At 44.0% G+C, this 21,667-nt stretch overlaps 1 pseudogene; it reads left to right on the top strand.

Annotated features, from left to right (window-relative positions):
* Nucleotides 1–21,667, top strand: part of LOC135548943 (netrin receptor DCC-like) — a 322,470-nt pseudogene that overhangs the window by 50,722 nt on the left and 250,081 nt on the right.

Here is a 21,667-nt window from a genome sequence, read left to right as displayed (position 1 = left end):
CCCAATATTTGGAACCAAGTACTGATCACACCAATCCACAAAAGTGGAGACAAATTTGATCCCAATACCTACCATTGGATATGCGTCAACAGCAACCTTGGGAAAAACCTCTGCATTATCATTAACAACAGACTTTTGTAAATTTCCTCAGTGATAAAAACTGTACTGAGCAAAATGTTCAATTGTCTTTTTACCAAATTATGGTATGTCTATGGTTGCCTAAATTGGTTCTCAATTAGAGGCAGCTGTTTATCGTTGTCTCTGATTGGGAACCATATTTCGGCAGCCATCTGCTTTGGGTATTTGGTGGGTTATTGTCTATGTCTCGTTGCCTGGGTTGCATCACGTTCGTTTTGTTGTTTTTGTAGTTCGTTTAGTGTCCGTCTTCATTAAATCTATAACATGTAACATAAATCACGCTGTGCCTTGGTCTCCTCCGTACAATGAACGTGACACCAATCAAGTTGTAGCAACATCTCAAGAATGATCAATGGAATTAGGATGCACCTAAGCTCAAGTTAGTCTCACAGCAAAGGGTCTGAATGCTTATGTAAATACGATATTTCAGTTTTTGATTTTTAATACATTTGCACAAAAAAAATCAAAATCAAAATTAAACAGCAAATTTTCTAAATACATTTTTTCGCTTTGTCATTATGGGGTATGTTGTGTAGATTTATGAAGAAAAATGTTAGTTTACTCAATTTTAGAATACGGCTGTAAGGTAAAAAAAAATACTGTGGAATAAGTCAAGGGGTCTGAATACTTTCACACTGAACTGTCTGTTCTTGGTAGTTAAAATGTTCATGGTGTAACTGCTGAAACATTAATGTACTTCTGTCCAAAAAGCAAGTTCAAATCCCCAAAGCATGTATTTCCACTTCACATAAAGTGTCCCTGAGAACTGCTATTTTTAAAATAGATAATCAGACAATTATTGACTTGATTCTGGGCAACTTTTTTGTGGTTTCAAAATTGCAGAAATATATTCTTATCGTTAAATCTCTGGCCAAATCTGGTGGTGTAGCAGGAAATTCAGGTCATTAGCAACCAAGAGGCTTTGAGTAAAAATCCCACGTGAGTTATAGTGTCAAGTTATGGTCTTTAACACCATAATTCAGCTTTTAAAAACCCATTAACTTTCCCTTCAACCAGTAGCCTGTACCGTACAATTACAGCAACTGTTCTTTTTAACAGCATCACATTGTATAATATAAAAACATGTCTGAGAGGGGAAAAACAACCACCATAACAAGAGTGTTCCACACATCACTCTCACGAACCCCTGACCCTACAATAACCTTTTTTTATTTTGTGTGTATGGATCACGAAGGTCACCAACGAAGACAAAAACAAAGGCCTATGGCTGTTGGTGTTTGCTGTTTTTTTCTCCTTCAGCAGGGTTATCTTCAGGTCTTATATTCAGACACGCTGTCATCTCGTTTGATATGTTTTCTAAAGCGGCACAGATGCGCTTTGTTTTAAAGTGGATGTTTGTGTTGGCTCTTCAAAAAATGCTCTGAAGTGATTTTCATGTCAATATAGTTAGATTAAGTGATTTTCGTGTCAATATGGTTAGATTAAGTGATTTTCGTGTCAATATAGTTAGATTAAGTGATTTTCGTGTCAATATAGTTAGATTAAGTGATTTTCGTGTCAATATAGTTAGATGAGGGAATTCCATCAGTTCTCTGTGAAATACGTGAAATGATTTATCAATCTACTGATTAAGTATATGTATATACTATATATATATATATATCGCTGAGTGAAAATACCTCCCTGCTTTCCCCAATAACCTTCTTCCATAGAAATACGAAAGATACTATGTCTGCAGAAAGCCATCAGGCAGCTGAAAGGAGAGATTGGCTTCCCAAAATGGCACCCCCATTGCCTTTTTTAACAAACTACTTTTGAACAGAGCCCCTATGAGTATGAGCACTATGGGTAATGCACTTTATAGGACATAGGGGGGCCATTTGGGACAGAGCTTTCCAGATGAACCGTTTGTCTTGAGGTATTAGGCGTACATGTATTTCTGTTCAGTAAAGTGTTGATTCTGTCTTTTTGGTCAAGCCACTAAGAGCGTTGCACACATGGATTGTACAATATTTGCCTTGTTTCCCCATTTTGTTTTTCAAGCTCTGTCAAGTTGATTGTTGATCATTTGCCAACATGGCCATCTTCAAGTCACTGTAACTAGGCCACTCAGGAACATTCAATGTCGTCTTGGTGAGCAACTGCAGTGTAGATGTGGCCTTCTGTTTGAGGTTATTGTCCTACTGAAAGGTGAATTCATCTCCCAGTGTCTGTTTGGAAGCAGACTGAACTAGGATTTTGCCTGTGGTCATAGCTGTATTCTGTTTCTTTTTATCCTAAATAACTCCCTAGTCCTTGCCAATGACAAGCATACCCATAACATGATGCAGCCACCACCATGCTGGAAAATATGAAGAGTGGTACTCAGTGATGTGTTGGATTTGCCCCAAACATAACACCTTCTATTCAGGACAAAAATATAATTTCTTTGCCACATTTTTCATAGTATTAATTAAGTGTCTTGTTGCAAACGGGATACCTGTTTTGGAATATGTTTTATTCTGTACTGGCTTCCTTTTCACACTGTCAATTCAGTTTGTGTTGTGGAGTAACTACAATGTTGTTGATCCATCCTCAGTTTTCTCCTATCACAGCCATTCAACTCTGTAACCGTTTTAAAGTCACCATTGGCCTCATGGTGAAACCCCTGAGCTGTTTCCTTCCTCTCCGGAAACTGAGTTAGGAAGGATGACTGTATCTTTGTAGTGACTGGGTGTATTGATACACCATCAAAAGTCAAATTAATAACGTCACCATGCTCAAAGGGATATTCAATGTCTCCGTTTTAAAAATTCTACACATCAACCAATTGGTACCCATTTTTGCAAGGCCTTGAAAAACCTCCTTGGTCTTTGTAGTTGAACCTGTGCTTGAAATTCACTGCTCAATTGAGGGAACTTACAGATAATTGTATATGTGGGGGTACAGAGATGAGTTAGCCATAAAAAAAATAATTTTAACCACTATTATTGAACACAGAATGAGTCCTTGCAACTTATTATGTGAGTTGTTTAGCACATTTTTACATTTTAAATTTATTTAGGTGTCATAAAATAAGGGGTTGAATCTTTATTGACTCAAATTATTTCAGATTTAAATTTCTTAAATGTCTACGAACTAAATTCCAACTAGGACTTTATGCGTTATTGTGTGTAACCCAGTGACACAAAATATATATATATTTTTTATTAACTTTTTTTTTTAAATATATCATATTTATTTAATATTTGTATTTTTTTTTTTTTACCCCTTTTTCTCCCCAATTGGTAGTTACAGTCTTGTCCCATCGCTGCAACTCCTGTACGGACTCGGGAGAGGTGAATGTTGAGAGCCAGTGAAACTTGACCCAGTCATGCCGCACTGTACAAACCAACGGCACCAATGTGTCGGAGGAAACACTGTACTGTATCAGCGTGCACTGCGCCAGGCCCTCCACAGTAGTCGCTAGAGCACGATGGGACGAGGACATCCCGGCCAGACAAACCGTTCCCTAAACCAGGCGACGCTGGGACAATTGTGTACTAGTCGCGGCCGGATGAGACAGAGCCTGGACTCTAACTCAGGATCTCTAGTGGCACAGCTAGCACTGTGATGCAGAACCTTAGACCTCTGAGACAGAGCCTGGACTCTAACCCAGGATCTCTAGTGGCACAGCTAGCACTGTGATGCAGAGCCTTAGACCTCTGAGACAGAGCCTGGACTCTAACCCAGGATCTCTAGTGGCACAGCTAGCACTGTGATGCAGAGCCTTAGACCACTGAGACAGAGCCTGGACTCAAACCCAGGATCTCTAGTGGCACAGCTAGCACTGTGTCTTAGTGTCTTAGACCTCTGAGACAGAGCCTGGACTCTAACCCAGGATCTCTAGTGGCACAGCCAGCACTGTGTCTTAGTGTCTTAGACCTCTGAGACAGAGCCTGGACTCTAACCCAGGATCTCTAGTGGCACAGCCAGCACTGTGTCTTAGACCTCTGAGACAGAGCCTGGACTCTAACCCAGGATCTCTAGTGGCACAGCTAGCACCTGTGTCTTAGTGTCTTAGACCTCTGAGCCACTCGGGATGCCCAACATTAAATTAATGTGGTAACACAGAAAAGTGTGTGAAAAATAAAAGGGTTTGTATGGTTATGAAGCCACTATAGATTATGATCTACAGATTACTGTCAAGGACAATTGAAAATATGGTTTTCCTCAGTTATATTAATTCAATTGAACCCATTTGTTTTTCTATTTTTCTTTCTAAAATGAAGACAAGATGGTCTTTATGTTATAATACAGACGAAATATGTATTGTAGCTCAAGTCTGAACATTATATGGCTAAATAAGCAGAGAGAGGAGGAAATATAATGAATGTAGCCTAGACTGTAGTACTGTTCAGCACACACACAACCTACAACATACTTCACAGTGGTGCTCAGTTCAACACCCAATTCATGCAGTTGTCTTGTCCAGATTGATCTACCCTCCTCTTAATGTCCTTCTCCTTCTCATCCCCCCTCTCTCCCTGCCCTGCACTTCTCTCTCTCTCTCTCTCCCTCTCTCTCTCTGCTCTCTTCTCTCTGCTCTCTTCTCTCTGTCTCTCTCTCTGTCTCTCTCTCTGTCTCTCTCTCTCTCTCTCTCTCTCTCTCTGTCTCTCTCTCTCTGCTCTCTTCTCTCTGCTCTCTTTCTCTCTGCTCTCTCTCTCTCTCTCTCTCTCTGCTCTCTTCTCTCTGCTCTCTCTCTCTCTCTGCTCTCTTCTCCCTGCCCTGCACTTCTCCCTCTCTCTCTCTCTCTCTCTCTCTCTCTGCTCTCTTCTCTCTGCTCTCTCTCTCTCTCTCTCTCTCTCTCTCTCTTTATCTCTCTCTCTCTCACACACACACACCCTCACCTTCCATTAAAAACATATTCTTCCTGGAGCTTGGTTATAGACTATGACAAACTCCACAGAGCTTTATTGTCTAGCAGCCCTCCAGCCATAGTGGTAGTGGGGGATAGTGACAAGAGGAAATGATTCCCTCAGTCTTCCACTGTATCCGTGTAATGTTTCTGAGATGTCCTCTTGTATTAATCGAGAGGAGGTGGAGGGTCATTTTTATCAAGCTGACAGACAAGCCGTTGTGTAGCAGGTTCACTAATGTATTGTATCTATGATAGAAGGCCTTCCCAACGACCCCTTCATCATCCACCGAAAACCAAGTATAATGGACCTCTCCCAAATGGAACCCTATTCCCTATATAGTGCACTATTTTAGACCAGAGCCCTATAGAACCCTATTCCCTATACATAGTGCACTACTTTAGACCAGAGCCCTATAGAACCCTATTCCCTATATAGTGCACTACTTTAGACCAGAGCCCTATAGAACCCTATTCACTATACATAGTGCACTACTTTAGACCAGAGCCCTATAGAACCCTATTCCCTATACATAGTGCACTACTTTAGACCAGAGCCCTATAGAACCCTATTCCCTATACATAGTGCACTACTTTAGACCAGAGCCCTATAGAACCCTATTCCCTATATAGTGCACTACTTTAGACCAGAGCCCTATAGAACCCTATTCACTATACATAGTGCACTACTTTAGACCAGAGCCCTATAGAACCCTATTCCCTATACATAGTGCACTACTTTAGACCAGAGCCCTATAGAACCCTATTCCCTATACATAGTGCACTACTTTAGACCAGAGCCCTATGGAACCCTATTCCCTATACATAGTGCACTACTTTAGACCAGAGCCCTATGGAACCCTATTCCCTATACATAGTGCACTACTTTAAACCAGAGCCCTATAGAACCCTATTCCCTATATAGTGCACTACTTTAGACCAGAGCCCTATAGAACCCTATTCACTATACATAGTGCACTACTTTAGACCAGAGCCCTATAGAACCCTATTCCCTATACATAGTGCACTACTTTAGACCAGAGCCCTATTGAACCCTATTCCCTATATAGTGCACTACTTTAGACCAGAACCCATAGAGCCTTGGTCAAAGGTCTTGTGCTATGTAAGGAATAGGGTGGCCTTTGGGACACAAGTAATGTAAAGTGGGTGAATCAATCAAAATTGCTGAGGGAATAGGTAGTGCTACGCCCGGGGGCGCAACTTTGGTTTTACAAGTGATGGTGGGTTGGGGTGGGGGGGGGGGTCATATGATGTATTTGTTTCTTTATACACAAACTCATGTCTCACTGTCGACTGCGTTTATTTTCAGCACACGTGTGTAAATATTTTTATAAACGTAACAAGATTCAACAACAAGTTCCACAGACATGTGACTAATAGAAATGGAATAATGTGTCCCTGAACAAAGGGGAGGGGGGGGGGTCAAAATCAAAGTAACAGTCAGTATCTGGTGTGGCCACCAGCTGCATTAAGTACTGCAGTGCATCTCCTCCTCATGGACTGCACCAGATTTGCCAGTTCTTGCTGTGAGATGTTACCCCACTCTTCCACCAAGGCACCTGCAAGTTCCCAGACATTTCTGGGGGGAATGGCCCTAGCCCTCACCCTCCGATCCAACAGGTCCCAGACATGCTCAATGGGATTGAGATCCGTGCTCTTCGCTGGCCATGGCAGAACACTGATCTGTTAGTTCGTGTCTTAATGACCGTTCCACAGGTGCATGGTCATTAATTGTTTATGGTTCAGGGCTACCTTTCGGTTACTAGTTCAACGCTCTAACCACTAGACTACCTTTCCTATCAAGACAAGACATTTTCCTCACTTTCCTATCAAAACACTGTCAAGATGAGATACTTGAAAGTTGCAAAAATGGCTCTCATCTTGGTAGTTGAAAAATGTAGGTTAAAATATGAATGAACACTTTGTATGATGTTGTATGATGCTCTGAACACTGGAACTTGAAAAGAGCGTATAAGGACGTCAGACAAATTTGTATTTTGTATTTCAAAGCATATGTGGTGCGTTTGATTCAAAGACCGAGGGAACCCTGTGATCTCAGAGCTCATCATACAAAGGTGACTACTTCATCTGGGTTAATGGTTTTTAGAGAAGGAGCTTGCCTTTGGCCAGAAGTACTTTTAAGCGGTTTCAAAATAGTGCCACACTTGTCTTTTCCCCCACTAAATACACAGACATATTTATTTTTTATATATTTGTCACCGGTGAGCAGTAGTTCTTTGCTATAGCAGTACTGCCATAGTCCTGCAGTCAAATGACCTAGTGGCTAAACGGGAGGAATATTTTTTCAAAATTTCATAATTAATACACTTTTTTTTTTAAAGCGGCCAAAAATCTGGGGGGTTTCTATGTCGGATTGTGTTACATTTCAGTCTTCATGTCATGTATATAAAGTGTAATATCGGGATGTAAACTCAAAATGTAATACATGTCAACTCTATACATCTGACATGGTACAGGTGTCTTCTGTATTTTAAACCCATAAACCGAGTGTGTAAGGTGAATACTTCTGTTTCAAAGTAGATTTGTTTTAAGATGACCAAAAATCACGTGATGTCAACCTGATGTAGCCCACGGCAGTAAAAGGTTCATCAACAGAGATCACTTTACCTGGTAACACAACACGTACACGTGGATTTTGTATCGTTGATATGTGGTAGTAGAGTAGTGGTCTGAGGGAACACACTTCATGTGTTTTGAATATATTGTAAGGATTTTAAAATTGTATAACGACCTACATTTTGCTGGAACCCAGAACGAGTAGCTGCTGCCTTGGCAGGAACTAATGGGGATCCATAATAAACCCCAGGAAGAGTAGCTGCTGCCTTGGCAGGAACTAATGGGGATCCATAATAAACCCCAGGAAGAGTAGCTGCTGCCTCGGCAGGAACTAATGGGGATCCATAATAAACCCCAGGAAGAGTAGCTGCTGCCTTGGCAGGAACTAATGGGGATCCATAATAAACCCCAGGAAGAGTAGCTGCTGCCTTGGCAGGAACTAATGGGGATCCATAATAAACCCCAGGAAGAGTAGCTGCTGCCTTGGCAGGAACTAATGGGGATCCATAATAAACTAATGGGGATCCCAGGAAGAGTAGCTGCTGGGGATCCATAATAAACCCCCTTGGCAGGAACTAATGGGGATCCATAATAAACCCCAGGAAGAGTAGCTGCTGAACTAATGGGGATCTTAATAAACCCCAGGAAGAGTAGCTGCTGCCTTGGCAGGAACTAATGGGGATCCATAATAAACCCCAGGAAGAGTAGCTGCTGCCTTGGCAGGAACTAATGGGGATCCATAATAAATACAAAATACAAACAAATAAATGCTGTTGCTGGGTTGTTGCTGATTTTAATATTATATAACTTTTAATCAAAGACAAAAAAATAAAAAAAGACACACATTTTTAAGAGCATGCACTGATTTCAAATGAACAATGGGTGGCTGTACGGTACCACAATGGGTGGCTGTACGGTACCACAATGGGTGGCTGTACGGTACCACAATGGGTGGCTGTGCGGTACCACGATGGGTGGCTGTACGGTACCACGATGGGTGGCTGTACGGTACCACAATGGGTGGCTGTACGGTACCACAATGGCTGGCTGTACGGTACCACAATGGGTGGCTGTACGGTACCACAATGGGTGGCTGTACGGTACCACGATGGGTGGCTGTACGGTACCACGATGGGTGGCTGTACGGTACCACGATGGGTGGCTGTACGGTACCACGATGGGTGGCTGTACGGTACCACGATGGGTGACTGTACGGTACCACGATGGGTGACTGTACGGTACCACGATGGGTGGCTGTACGGTACCACGATGGGTGACTGTACGGTACCACGATGGGTGGCTGTACGGTACCACGATGGGTGGCTGTACGGTACCACGATGGGTGGCTGTACGGTACCACGATGGGTGGCTGTACGGTACCACGATGGGTGACTATGTACCACGACTGTACGGTACCACGATGGGTGGCTACGGTACCACGATGGGTGACTGTACGGTACCACGATGGGTGGCTGTACGGTACCACGATGGGTGGCTGTACGGTACCACGATGGGTGACTGTACGGTACCACAATGGGTGGCTGTACGGTACCACAATGCGTGGCTGTACGGTACCACAATGGGTGGCTGTACGGTACCACAATGGGTGGCTGTACGGTACCACAATGGGTGGCTGTACGGTACCACAATGGGTGGCTGTACGGTACCACAATGGGTGGCTGTACGGTACCACAATGGGTGGCTGTACGGTACCACAATGGGTGGCTGTACGGTACCACAATGGGTGGCTGTACGGTACCAAATTCACTGGATCAGTATTTGTTATTAGAGTGTTTATTTCTTGCCCGTAAAATGAGCCATGAAAATGATTGAACAACAACAAGGCCGAAGTTGGCATTAGGCCTTGCAGCAAAGTGGGCACACACACAATGCACGCAGGAACACACACACGCACGCACACACACACACACGCACACACACACACACACACACACACACACAAGCGCACCAGAAAACGAACAAGCGTCCATAGTGCAATTACAGCAGGCTGTATAAACTGTCCAACCCTCTCCAGCATCAACAGGCTGTATAAACTGTCCAACCCACTCTAGCATCAACAGGCTGTATAAACTGTCCAACCCTCTCCAGCATCAACAGGCTGTATAAACTGTCCAACCCTCTCCAGCATCAACAGGCTGTATAAACTGTCCAACCCACTCTAGCATCAACAGGCTGTATAAACTGTCCAACCCACTCTAGCATCAACAGGCTGTATAAACTGTCCAACCCTCTCCAGCATCAACAGGCTGTATAAACTGTCCAACCCTCTCCAGCATCAACAGGCTGTATAAACTGTCCAACCCTCTCCTCCAGCGTCATCTGGACTTTTTGTACTGGGAGGTAAAACACAGAGTGCTCCTGTTATCATGTGTTTAATGTGAACCAGGCTGAGGCTCATTAGCCCTCACTAACCCAAAATACAGCTAATCAACGAGAGAGAGGCACGTTGGGGAGGGGAGAGAGAGAGAGAGAGACTGGTCTGAAATAGCACTGGGACACGGATGAATGGAGATGGATGCCAGTCAATGGTACTGTCCACTTTGTTTGTTGTGTAGTGCCCTATATAGGAAACCGGGTGCCCGTTTGGGATGGAGCCATTCTTCTTCTTGCTCAGTGGATGATGGAAGGGTCATCAGGAAAGACATCTGTCTGTGTCTCTCCACAGATCAACCTATAAACATGTTCACTCACTACACATGCTTTTTACTACATGGCCATACATTATAATATGTCAGACGGGGCTTGGGCTGGAGGGAAGAGGCTTGGGCTGGAGGGAACCGTAGGGGGTGATGGGGGGTATATCAGATGGTCTTGGGCTGGAGGAAACCGTGGGGGAGGTGGGGGGTATATCAGATGGTCTTCGGCTGGAAGGAACCGTGGGGGGTGGCGGGGGGTATGTCAGATGGGGATTCTGCCGAGGTATTCCTCTAGTAATGATGCGTGTCTAATGAACCCTTTATCTGAACCAGAGACTGTTAAACTACCTGGAGCATGGAGAACAGAGGCAGATATTTACTGACTGTCTTCAATGGCACCCTAAGCCCTATATAGTGCACTACATTTAGCCAGGTTCCATAGGGCTCTGTTCAAAAGTAGTGCACTATATTGGGAATAGTGTAGGAATAGTGTGCCTTTCCAGATGCAGCCCCATGACCAGTAACTGACTACATTATGTTCTAAGAGTAACATGTAAACTTACCAAGGCAGGGTACATGTAAACTTACCAAAGCAGGGTACATGTAAACTTACCAAGGCAGAGTTCATGTAGACTTCTCTCAACGTGTCTGTAAGTGCAGTGATTCATACTCTATAAATACACTTCTTTCTGTACCTCCGTACCACCCTTTGTGTGTGCGCTCCGTACCACCCTGTGTGTGTGCGCTCCGTACCACCCTTTGTGTGTGCGCTCCGTACCACCCTTTGTGTGTGCGCTCCGTACCACCCTTTGTGTGTGCGCCCCGTACCACCCTTTGTGTGTGCGCTCTGTACCACCCTTTGTGTGTGCGCTGCGTACCACCCTTTGTGTGTGCGCTCCGTACCACCCTTTGTGTGTGCGCTCCGTACCACCCTTTGTGTGTGCGCACCGTACCACCCTTTGTGTGTGCGCTCCGTACCACCCTTTGTGTGTGCGCTCCGTACCACCCTTTGTGTGTGCGCTCCGTACCACCCTTTGTGTGTGCGCTCCGTACCACCCTTTGTGTGTGCGCTCCGTACCACCCTTTGTGTGTGCGCTCCGTACCACCCTTTGTGTGTGCGCTCCGTACCACCCTTTGTGTGTGCGCTCCGTACCACCCTTTGTGTGTGCGCTCCGTACCACCCTTTGTGTGTGCGCTCCGTACCACCCTTTGTGTGTGGCTCCGTACCACCCTGTGTGTGTGCGCTCCGTACCACCCTTTGTGTGTGCGCTCCGTACCACCCTGTGTGTGGCTCCGTACCACCCTGTGTGTGTGCGCTCCGTACCACCCTTTGTGTGTGCGCTCCGTACCACCCTTTGTGTGTGGTCCGTACCACCCTTTGTGTGTGCGCTCCGTACCACCCTTTGTGTGTGGCTCCGTACCACCCTTTGTGTGTGCGCTCCGTACCACCCTTTGTGTGTGCGCTCCGTACCACCCTTTGTGTGTGCGCTCCGTACCACCCTTTGTGTGTGCGCTCCGTACCACCCTTTGTGTGTGGCTCCGTACCACCCTTTGTGTGTGGCTCCGTACCACCCTTTGTGTGTGCGCTCCGTACCACCCTTTGTGTGTGCGCTCCGTACCACCCTTGTGTGTGCGCTCCGTACCACCCTTTGTGTGTGCGCTCCGTACCACCCTTTGTGTGTGCGCTCCGTACCACCCTTTGGTGTGTGCGCTCCGTACCACCCTTTGTGTGTGCGCTCCGTACCACCCTTTGTGTGTGCGCGCCGTACCACCCTTTGTGTGTGCGCTCCGTACCACCCTTTGTGTGTGCGCTCCGTACCACCCTTTGTGTGTGCGCTCCGTACCACCCTTTGTGTGTGCGCTCCGTACCACCCTTTGTGTGTGCGCTCCGTACCACCCTTTGTGTGTGCGCTCCGTACCACCCTTTGTGTGTGCGCTCCGTACCACCCTTTGTGTGTGGCTCCGTACCACCCTTTGTGTGTGCGCTCCGTACCACCCTTTGTGTGTGCGCTCCGTACCACCCTTTGTGTGTGGCTCCGTACCACCCTTTGTGTGTGGCTCCGTACCACCCTTTGTGTGTGGCTCCGTACCACCCTTTGTGTGTGGCTCCGTACCACCCTTTGTGTGTGGCTCCGTACCACCCTTTGTGTGTGGCTCCGTACCACCATTTGTGTGTGGCTCCGTACCACCCTTTGTGTGTGGCTCCGTACCACCCTTTGTGTGTGGCTCCGTACCACCCTTTGTGTGTGGCTCCGTACCACCCTTTGTGTGTGGCTCCGTACCACCCTTTGTGTGTGGCTCCGTACCACCCTTTGTGTGTGCGCTCCGTACCACCCTTTGTGTGTGCGCTCCGTACCACCCTTTGTGTGTGGCTCCGTACCACCCTTTGTGTGTGGCTCCGTACCACCCTTTGTGTGTGGCTCCGTACCACCCTTTGTGTGTGGCTCCGTGGCCGAACACTTTGACTATCGGCTTGCAAGTATTTACAGATGGCAGGTCTGAAATGGACTTTCTCTTTGCGGCGCTTTCAACACCCGAAAAATCAAAAATGGATTAAGCCTTTGACAGCAACCCCCCCCCCCCCTCTACCCTCTGTCTCTGTCCCAAATGGCACTCTATTCTCTACATAGTGCTATATGGGTCAAACGTATTGCCCTGTGTATATAATAGGGTGAGATTTAGGGTTCGGCCTTCCTTCCCCCTTCCCCACAGAGAAGGCTTGGCTAATGGGGCTACTCCCATAGAGTGATGCGTGGGGTTTCAGTGCAGTGGAGCGGTCTAGCCATGTATCCCAAATTAAATACTATCCCCCCACGTACATAGTTCACTATGGGTCCTGGTCAAAAATAGTGCACTATATATAGGGAATAGGGTTCCATAGGGCTCTGGTCTAAAGTAGTGCACTATATAGGGAATAGGGTTCCATAGGGATCTGGTCTAAAGTAGTGCACTATATAGGGAAAAGGGTGCCGTTTAGGATGCAAGTCTAGCACTCTGGCAGCTTTTAGCAGAGTATTGACGTACTGTACAAGACAAAGCTTTTAAAGAATATCCTAGTTAAAAAGAATAGCCTAGTTAAATAAAGATAAAATAAAAAAATAAAATAAAAATTCCACAGGATGACCCCTTGACCCTTGACCTTTATCTAGAAGGCGTTTGGACAGATACATCAGATTTATCCGAGCTTAATGAAAGGCAATATCTTCCCATAATGAGTAGATGTGTCTGTTGTCGGTGTAAGCCCGTTGAAAATCTCAACTTCATTCGACACATATATCCTAAAACAGTTGCCAAGTAGTGGTCTTTTCAGAGACAGTGTCCACTGTTCTCAACAGGGTTCGTTTGGCCGTAATACTCATTCCCTGGTGACGATGTGTGTTAGGCTGTGAGGCTGGTGTGTATGACATTGCCCTGTGTGTGTGTGTGTGTGTGTGTGTGTGTGTGTGTGTGTGTGTGTGTGTGTGTGTGTGTGTGTGTGTGTGTGTGTGTGCGTGTGCGTGTGCGTGTGCGTGTACGTGTGTGTGTGTGTGTGTGTGTGTGTGTGTGTGTGTGTGTGTGTGTGTGTGTGTGTGTGTGTGTGTGTGTGTGTGTGTGTGTGTGTGACATTGCCCAGTGTGTGTGACATGGGCTGGTGTGTGTGTGTGTGTGTGTGTGTGTGTGTGTGTGTGTGTGTGTGTGTGTGTGTGTGTGTGTGTGTGTGTGTGTGTGTGTGTGTGTGTGTGTGTGTGTGTGTGTGTGTGTGTGTGAGGTTGGTGTCGTGTGACAGGACTATTTCTGCATCAGAGCATTATCAGAGGTGAGAAAAATATATGAGCTCCCTGCCTCTGTCCTACAGAGGGAAACTAACTAGCACAGCACAGCACACCATTTAGAAAAATAACCTCTCCCTCAACGTCAACAAAACTAAGGAGCTGATGGTGGACTTCAGGAGACAGCAGAGGGAGCATCGACCAGGCTACAGTAGAGAAGGTGGAAAGTTCCTCGGCGTACACTTCACTGACAATCTGAAATGGTTCCACCCCCCACAGACAGTGTGGTGAAGGAGGTGCAACATCACCTCATCAACCTCAGGAAGCTCAAGAAATGTGTCTTGGCCCCTAAGACCCTCACAAACTTTTACAGATGCACCATTGAGAGCATCCTGTCGGACTGTATCACACCGCCTGGTACTGTAATTACGCCGTCCGTAACCCCAGGGCTCTCTAGAGGGTGGTGCGGTCTGCCCTGCGCATCACCGGGGGCAAACTACCTGCCCTCCAGGACACCTACAGCACCCGATGTCACAGGAAGGCCAAAAAGATCATTAAGGACATCAACCACCCGAGCCACTGCCTGTTCACCCCGCTATCATCCAGAAGGCGAGGTCAGTACAGATGCATCAAAGCTGGGACCGAGAGACTGAAAAACAGCTTCTACCTCAAGGCCATCAGACTGTTAAATAGCCATCACTATCCGGTTACCACCCAGTTACTCAACCCTGCACCTTAGTGACTGCTGCCCTATATACATAGACATGGAATCACTGGTCACTTTAATAATGGAACACTGGTCACTTTAATAATGGAACACTGGTCACTTTAATAGGAACACTGGTCACTTTAATAATGGAACACTGGTCACTGTAATAATAATGGAACATGGTCACTTTAATAATGGAACACTGGTCACTTTAATAATGGAACACTGGTCACTTTAATAATGGAACACTGGTCACTGTAATAATGGAACACTGGTCACTTTAATAATGGAACACTGGTCACTTTAATAATGGAACACTGGTCACTTTAATAATGGAACACTGGTCACTTATAATAATGGAACACTGGTCACTGTAATAATGGAACACTGGTCACTTTAATAATGGAACACTGGTCACTGTAATAATGGAACACTGGTCACTTTAATAATGGAACACTGGTCACTGTAATAATGGAACACTGGTCACTTTAATAATGTTTACATACTGCTAAAAATATGTGCATGTGACCAATTAAAATGTGATTTGATTTGATAGACAATGGGTACTGTCATGGGCTGATTCGTAGTGTGTCTAACCGCAGTGTTCAGAGATCCCAGTGTTGATAGATTCCCGCTACCCATGTTTCCTCTACAGGGATAAAATATAAAATATGTTGGTTATGGTTAGGACATTTTAGGACAATTTGTTAGGCCATTGTTGTTAGACCGATACCATGTGTTGACACAGTAATGTATTGATGTCAAATAAACATGATGGCATGGCTCTCTGAACTTGTCCGATCTTGGCACTTGAACATCCATGACTTCAGATCCATCCATGTCACAAACATACAACGCTATAACCTATAAATGCTACAACGCTACAACGCTATAACCTCCGCCGAAAATGAAGATACTTATCTGTACACATGCTGTCTCTGTCTCTCTCTCTCTCTCTCTCTCTCTCTCTCACTCTCTGTCTCTCTGTCTGTGTCTGTCCCTCTCTCTCTCTCTCTGTCTCTCTCTCTCTCTCTCTCTCTCTCTCTCTCTGTCTCTGTCTCTCTCTCTCTCTTGCTCTCTCTCTCTCTCTCTGTCTCTGTCTCTCTCTCTCTCTCTGTCTGTCTCTGTCTCTGTCTCTGTCTGTCTCTGTCTGTCTCTGTCTCTCTCTCTCTGTCTCTCTCTCTCTCTCTCTCTCTCTCTCTCTTGCTCTCTCTCTCTCTCTCTCTCTCTCTCTCTCTCTCTCTGTCTCTGTCTCTCTCTCTCTCTCTCTCTCTCTCTCTCTGTCTCTGTCTCTCTCTCTCTCTCTCTCTCTGTCTCTGTCTCTGTCTGTCTCTGTCTGTCTCTGTCTGTCTCTGTCCTCTCTCTCTCTCTCTGTCCCTCTCTCTCGCTCTCTGTCTCTCTCTCTCTCTCTCTGTCCCTCTCGCTCTCTCTCTGTCTCTCTCTGTCTCTCTCTCTCTCTCACTCTATCTCTCTGTCTGTCTCTGTCCCCCTCTCTCTCTGTCTCTGTCTCTGTCTCTCTCTCTGCTTCTGTATGACACTTCTACTGCACTGTAATGATCTATAACTGAGAGTACTGATTCCCTTTTCTTGTCTGTGATCTTCTTTTCTTCACGGTCTTCTTTCCTTTTCTTATCATTCCATTGGTCATGCTCCTGTTGTTTTATTAAATCCCTCCCTCCCACCTTCCTTCCTGCCCTTCCTTCCTTCCTTCCTTCCTTCCTTCCTTCCTTCCTTCCTTCCTTCCTTCCTTCCTTCCTTCCTTCCTTCCTTCCTTCCTTCCTTCCTTCCTTCCTTCCTTCCTTCCTTCCTTCCTTCCTTCCTTCCTTCCTTCCTTCCTTCCTTCCTTCCTTCCTTCCTGTCCTTCCTTCCTTCCTTCCCTCCTTCTTTCCTTCCTTCTTTGCTTCTTTCCTTCTTTCCTTCCTACCTCCCTACCTCCCTTCCTTCCTTCTTTCCTTCCTACCCCCCTACCTCCCTCTCTCCCTCCCACCTCCCTCCCTCCCTCCCTCCCTCCCTCCCTCCCTCCCTCCCTCCCTCCCTCCCTCCCTCCCTCCCTCCCTCCCTCCCTCCTTCCTAAATAACTAACATACCTACCTAGAACCAGTAGCCAGCCCAACACCAGCTCCTCAGGTCCCTAGCCCTGAGTCCCCTACTTCTCTGACTTACTCCTCTCCTCCCCGACCAGTTGTCCCCAGCTCAGGTGTCCTCCTCCCCTCTGCTCCCCGTGACGTGGCCCCTGTCCTAGTGTCCAGCCGTTTTGTCCGCCTCAGCTGGCGCCCCCCGCAGGAGACCAGAGGAACTGTCCTGACTTACGGCATCTACTACTTCCAGGACACAGTCAACAGGTACAGTAAAATACTACACAGTCAACAGGTACTGTTAAAAACTACACAGTCAACAGGTACTGTTAAATACTCAACACGGTAAAATACTACACAGTCAACAGGTACTGTTAAATACTACAATGCGGTAAAATACTACACAGTCAACAGGTACTGTTAAATACTACAAGGTCAACAGGTACGGTTAAATACTACAAGGTCAACAGGTACTGTAAAATACTACACAGTCAACAGGTACGGTAAAATACTACACAGTCAACAGGTACAGTAAAATACTACACAGTCAACAGGTACTGTTAAAAACTACACAGTCAACAGGTACTGTTAAATACTACAAGGTCAACAGGTACTGTTAAATACTACAAGGTCAACAGGTACTGTTAAATACTACACAGTCAACAGGTCTGTTAAACTACACAGTCAACAGGTACTGTTAAATACTACACAGTCAACAGGTACTGTTAAATACTACAGGTCAACAGGTACTGTTAAATACTACATGGTCAACAGGTACTGTTAAATACTACACAGTCAACAGGTACTGTTAAATACTACAAGGTCAACAGGTACTGTTAAATACTACACAGTCAACAGGTACTGTTAAATACTACACAGTCAACAGGTACTGTTAAATACTACACAGTCAACAGGTACTGTTAAATACTACACAGTCAACAGGTACTGTTAAATACTACACAGTCAACTGGTACTGTTAAATACTACAAGGTCAACAGGTACTGTTAAATACTACAAGGTCAACAGGTACTGTTAAATACTACACAGTCAACAGGTACTGTTAAATACTTAAAGGTACTGTTAAATACTACAGGTCAACAGGTACTGTTAAATACTACAAGTCAACAGGTACTGTTAAATACTACAAGGTCAACAGGTACTGTTAAATACTACACAGTCAACAGGTACTGTTAAATACTACAAGGTCAACAGGTACTGTTAAATACTACACAGTCAACAGGTACTGTTAAATACTACAAGGTCAACAGGTACTGTTAAATACTACACAGTCAACAGGTACTGTTAAATACTACAAGGTCAACAGGTACTGTTAAATACTACACAGTCAACAGGTACTGTTAAATACTACAAGGTCAACAGGTACTGTTAAATACTACACAGTCAACAGGTACTGTTAAATACTACAAGGTCAACAGGTACTGTTAAATACTACACAGTCAACAGGTACTGTTAAATACTAGGTCAACAGGGTCAACAGGTACTGTTAAATACTACACAGTCAACAGGTACTGTTAAATACTACAAGGTCACAGGTCTGTTAAAACAGTCAACAGGTACTGTTAAATACTACAAGGTCAACAGGTACTGTTAAATACTACAGGTACTGTTAAATACTACAAGGTCAACAGGTACTGTTAAATACTACAAGGTCAACAGGTACTGTTAAATACTACAAGGTCAACAGGTACTGTTAAATACTACACAGTCAACAGGTACTGTTAAATACTACAAGGTCAACAGGTACTGTTAAATACTACACAGTCAACAGGTACTGTTAAATACTACAAGTCAACAGGTACTGTTAAATACTACAAGGTCAACAGGTACTGTTAAATACTACACAGTCAACAGGTACTGTTAAATACTACTGGTCAACAGGTACTGTTAAATACTACAAGGTCAACAGGTACTGTTAAATACTACAAGGTCACCAGGTACTGTTAAATACTACAAGGTCAACAGGTACTGTTAAATACTACACAGTCAACAGGTACTGTTAAATACTACACAGTCAACAGGTACTGTTAAATACTACACAGTCAACAGGTACTGTTAAATACTACACAGTCAACAGGTACTGTTAAATACTACACAGTCAACAGGTACTGTTAAATACCACAAGGTCAACAGGTACTGTTAAATACTACAAGGTCAACAGGTACTGTTAAATACTACAGGTCAACAGGTACTGTTAAATAGGTCAACAGGTACTGTTAAATACTACACAGTCAACAGGTACTGTTAAATACTACACAGTCAACAGGTACTGTTAAATACTACAAGTCAACAGGTACTGTTAAATACTACACAGTCAACAGGTACTGTTAAATACTACACAGTCAACAGGTACTGTTAAATACTACACAGTCAACAGGTACTGTTAAATACTACACAGTCAACAGGTACTGTTAAATACTACACAGTCAACAGGTACTGTTAAATACTACAAGTCAACAGGTACTGTTAAATACTACATGGTCAACAGGTACTGTTAAATACTACACAGTCAACAGGTACTGTTAAATACTACACAGTCAACAGGTACTACAAGGTCAACTGTTAAATACTACAAGGTCAACAGGTACTGTTAAATACTACAAGGTCAACAGGTACTGTTAAATACTACACAGTCAACAGGTACTGTTAAATACTACACAGTCAACAGGTACTGTTAAATACTACACAGTCAACAGGTACTGTTAAATACTACAAGTCAACAGGTACTGTTAAATACTACACAGTCAACAGGTACTGTTAAATACTACAAGTCAACAGGTACTGTTAAATACTACAAGGTCAACAGGTACTGTTAAATACTACACAGTCAACAGGTACTGTTAAATACTACACAGTCAACAGGTACTGTTAAATACTACTGGTCAACAGGTACTGTTAAATACTACAGTCAACAGGTACTGTTAAATACTACATGGTCAACAGGTACTGTTAAATACTACACAGTCAACAGGGTTAAATACTACAAGGTCAACAGGTACTGTTAAATACTACAAGGTCAACAGGTACTGTTAAATACTACACAGTCAACAGGTACTGTTAAATACTACAAGGTCAACAGGTACTGTTAAATACTACACAGTCAACAGGTACTGTTAAATACTACAAGGTCAACAGGTACTGTTAAATAAGGTACAATACTACAAGTCAACAGGTACTGTTAAATACTACAAGGTCAACAGGTACTGTTAAATACTACAAGGTCAACAGGTACTGTTAAATACTACACAGTCAACAGGTACTGTTAAATACTACAAGGTCAACAGGTACTGTTAAATACTACAAGTCAACAGGTACTGTTAAATACTACAAGGTCAACAGGTACTGTTAAATACTACAAGGTCAACAGGTACTGTTAAATACTACAAGGTCAACAGGTACTGTTAAATACTACAAGGTCAACAGGTACTGTTAAATACTACAAGGTCAACAGGTACTGTTAAATACTACAAGTCAACAGGTACTGTTAAATACTACAAGGTCAACAGGTACTGTTAAATACTACAAGGTCAACAGGTACTGTTAAATACTACACAGTCAACAGGTACTGTTAAATACTACAAGTCTCAACAGGTACTGGTCAACAGGTACTGTTAAATACTACACAGTCAACAGGTACTGTTAAATACTACATGGTCAACAGGTACTGTTAAATACTACACAGTCAACAGGTACTGTTAAATACTACAAGGTCAACAGGTACTGTTAAATACTACAAGGTCAACAGGTGCACTGTTAAATACTACACAGTCAACAGGTACTGTACTAAAGGTAGGTACACAGTCAACAGGTACTGTTAAATACTACACAGTCAACAGGTACTGTTAAATACTACACAGTCAACAGGTACTGTTAAATACTACAGTCAACAGGTACTGTTAAATACTACACAGTCAACAGGTACTGTTAAATACTACAAGGTCAACAGGTACTGTTAAATACTACACAGTCAACAGGTACTGTTAAATACTAGTCAACAGGTCTGTTAAATACTACACAGGTACTGTTAAATACTACACAGTCAACAGGTACTGTTAAATACTACAAGGTCAACAGGTACTGTTAAATACTACTAAGTCAACAGGTACTGTTAAATACTACAAGGTCAACAGGTACTGTTAAATACTACAAGGTCAACAGGTACTGTTAAATACTACAAGGTCAACAGGTACTGTTAAATACTACAAGGTAGGTACTGTTAAATACTACACAGTCAACAGGTACTGTTAAATACTACACAGTCAACAGGTACTGTTAAATACTACACAGTCAACAGGTACTGTTAAATACTACACAGTCAACTGGTACTGTTAAATACTACAAGGTCAACAGGTACTGTTAAATACTACACAGTCAACTGGTACTGTTAAATACTACACAGTCAACAGGTACTGTTGGTCTGGTCCATCAGTGCCATTGAGGTGAATGCACCGTAGACCTCTAGTGTCATGGCGGCTTGTCTTCTAGATCAGTAGTGATCTCAGGATAAAACACAGTTACGGATCAAACTGCTTTCCTACAACACATCTGAGATGTGTTCATTCAATCTGATTCCTTCCCAAATGGAAACAGATTGTTAAGGGCTCTGGGCTAAAGCAGTGCACTATATATAGGGAATAGGGTTCTATAGGGCTCTGGTCTAAAGTAGTGCACTATGTATAGGGAATAGGGTTCTATAGGGCTCTGGTCTAAAGTAGTGCACTATATAGGGAATAGGGTTCAATAGGGTTCTGGTCTAAAGTAGTGCACTATATATAGGGAATAGGGTTCTATAGGGCTCTGGTCTAAAGTAGTGCACTATGTATAGGGAATAGGGTTCTATAGGGTTCTGGTCTAAAGTAGTGCACTATATAGGGAATAGGGTTCAA

This window comes from Oncorhynchus masou, chromosome 11 (genome assembly GCF_036934945.1).
Source record: "Oncorhynchus masou masou isolate Uvic2021 chromosome 11, UVic_Omas_1.1, whole genome shotgun sequence".
Taxonomy (NCBI): domain Eukaryota; kingdom Metazoa; phylum Chordata; class Actinopteri; order Salmoniformes; family Salmonidae; genus Oncorhynchus; species Oncorhynchus masou.
The sequence above is the reverse complement of the archived record's forward strand: the minus strand, read 5'-3'. Positions and strand labels throughout refer to the sequence as shown.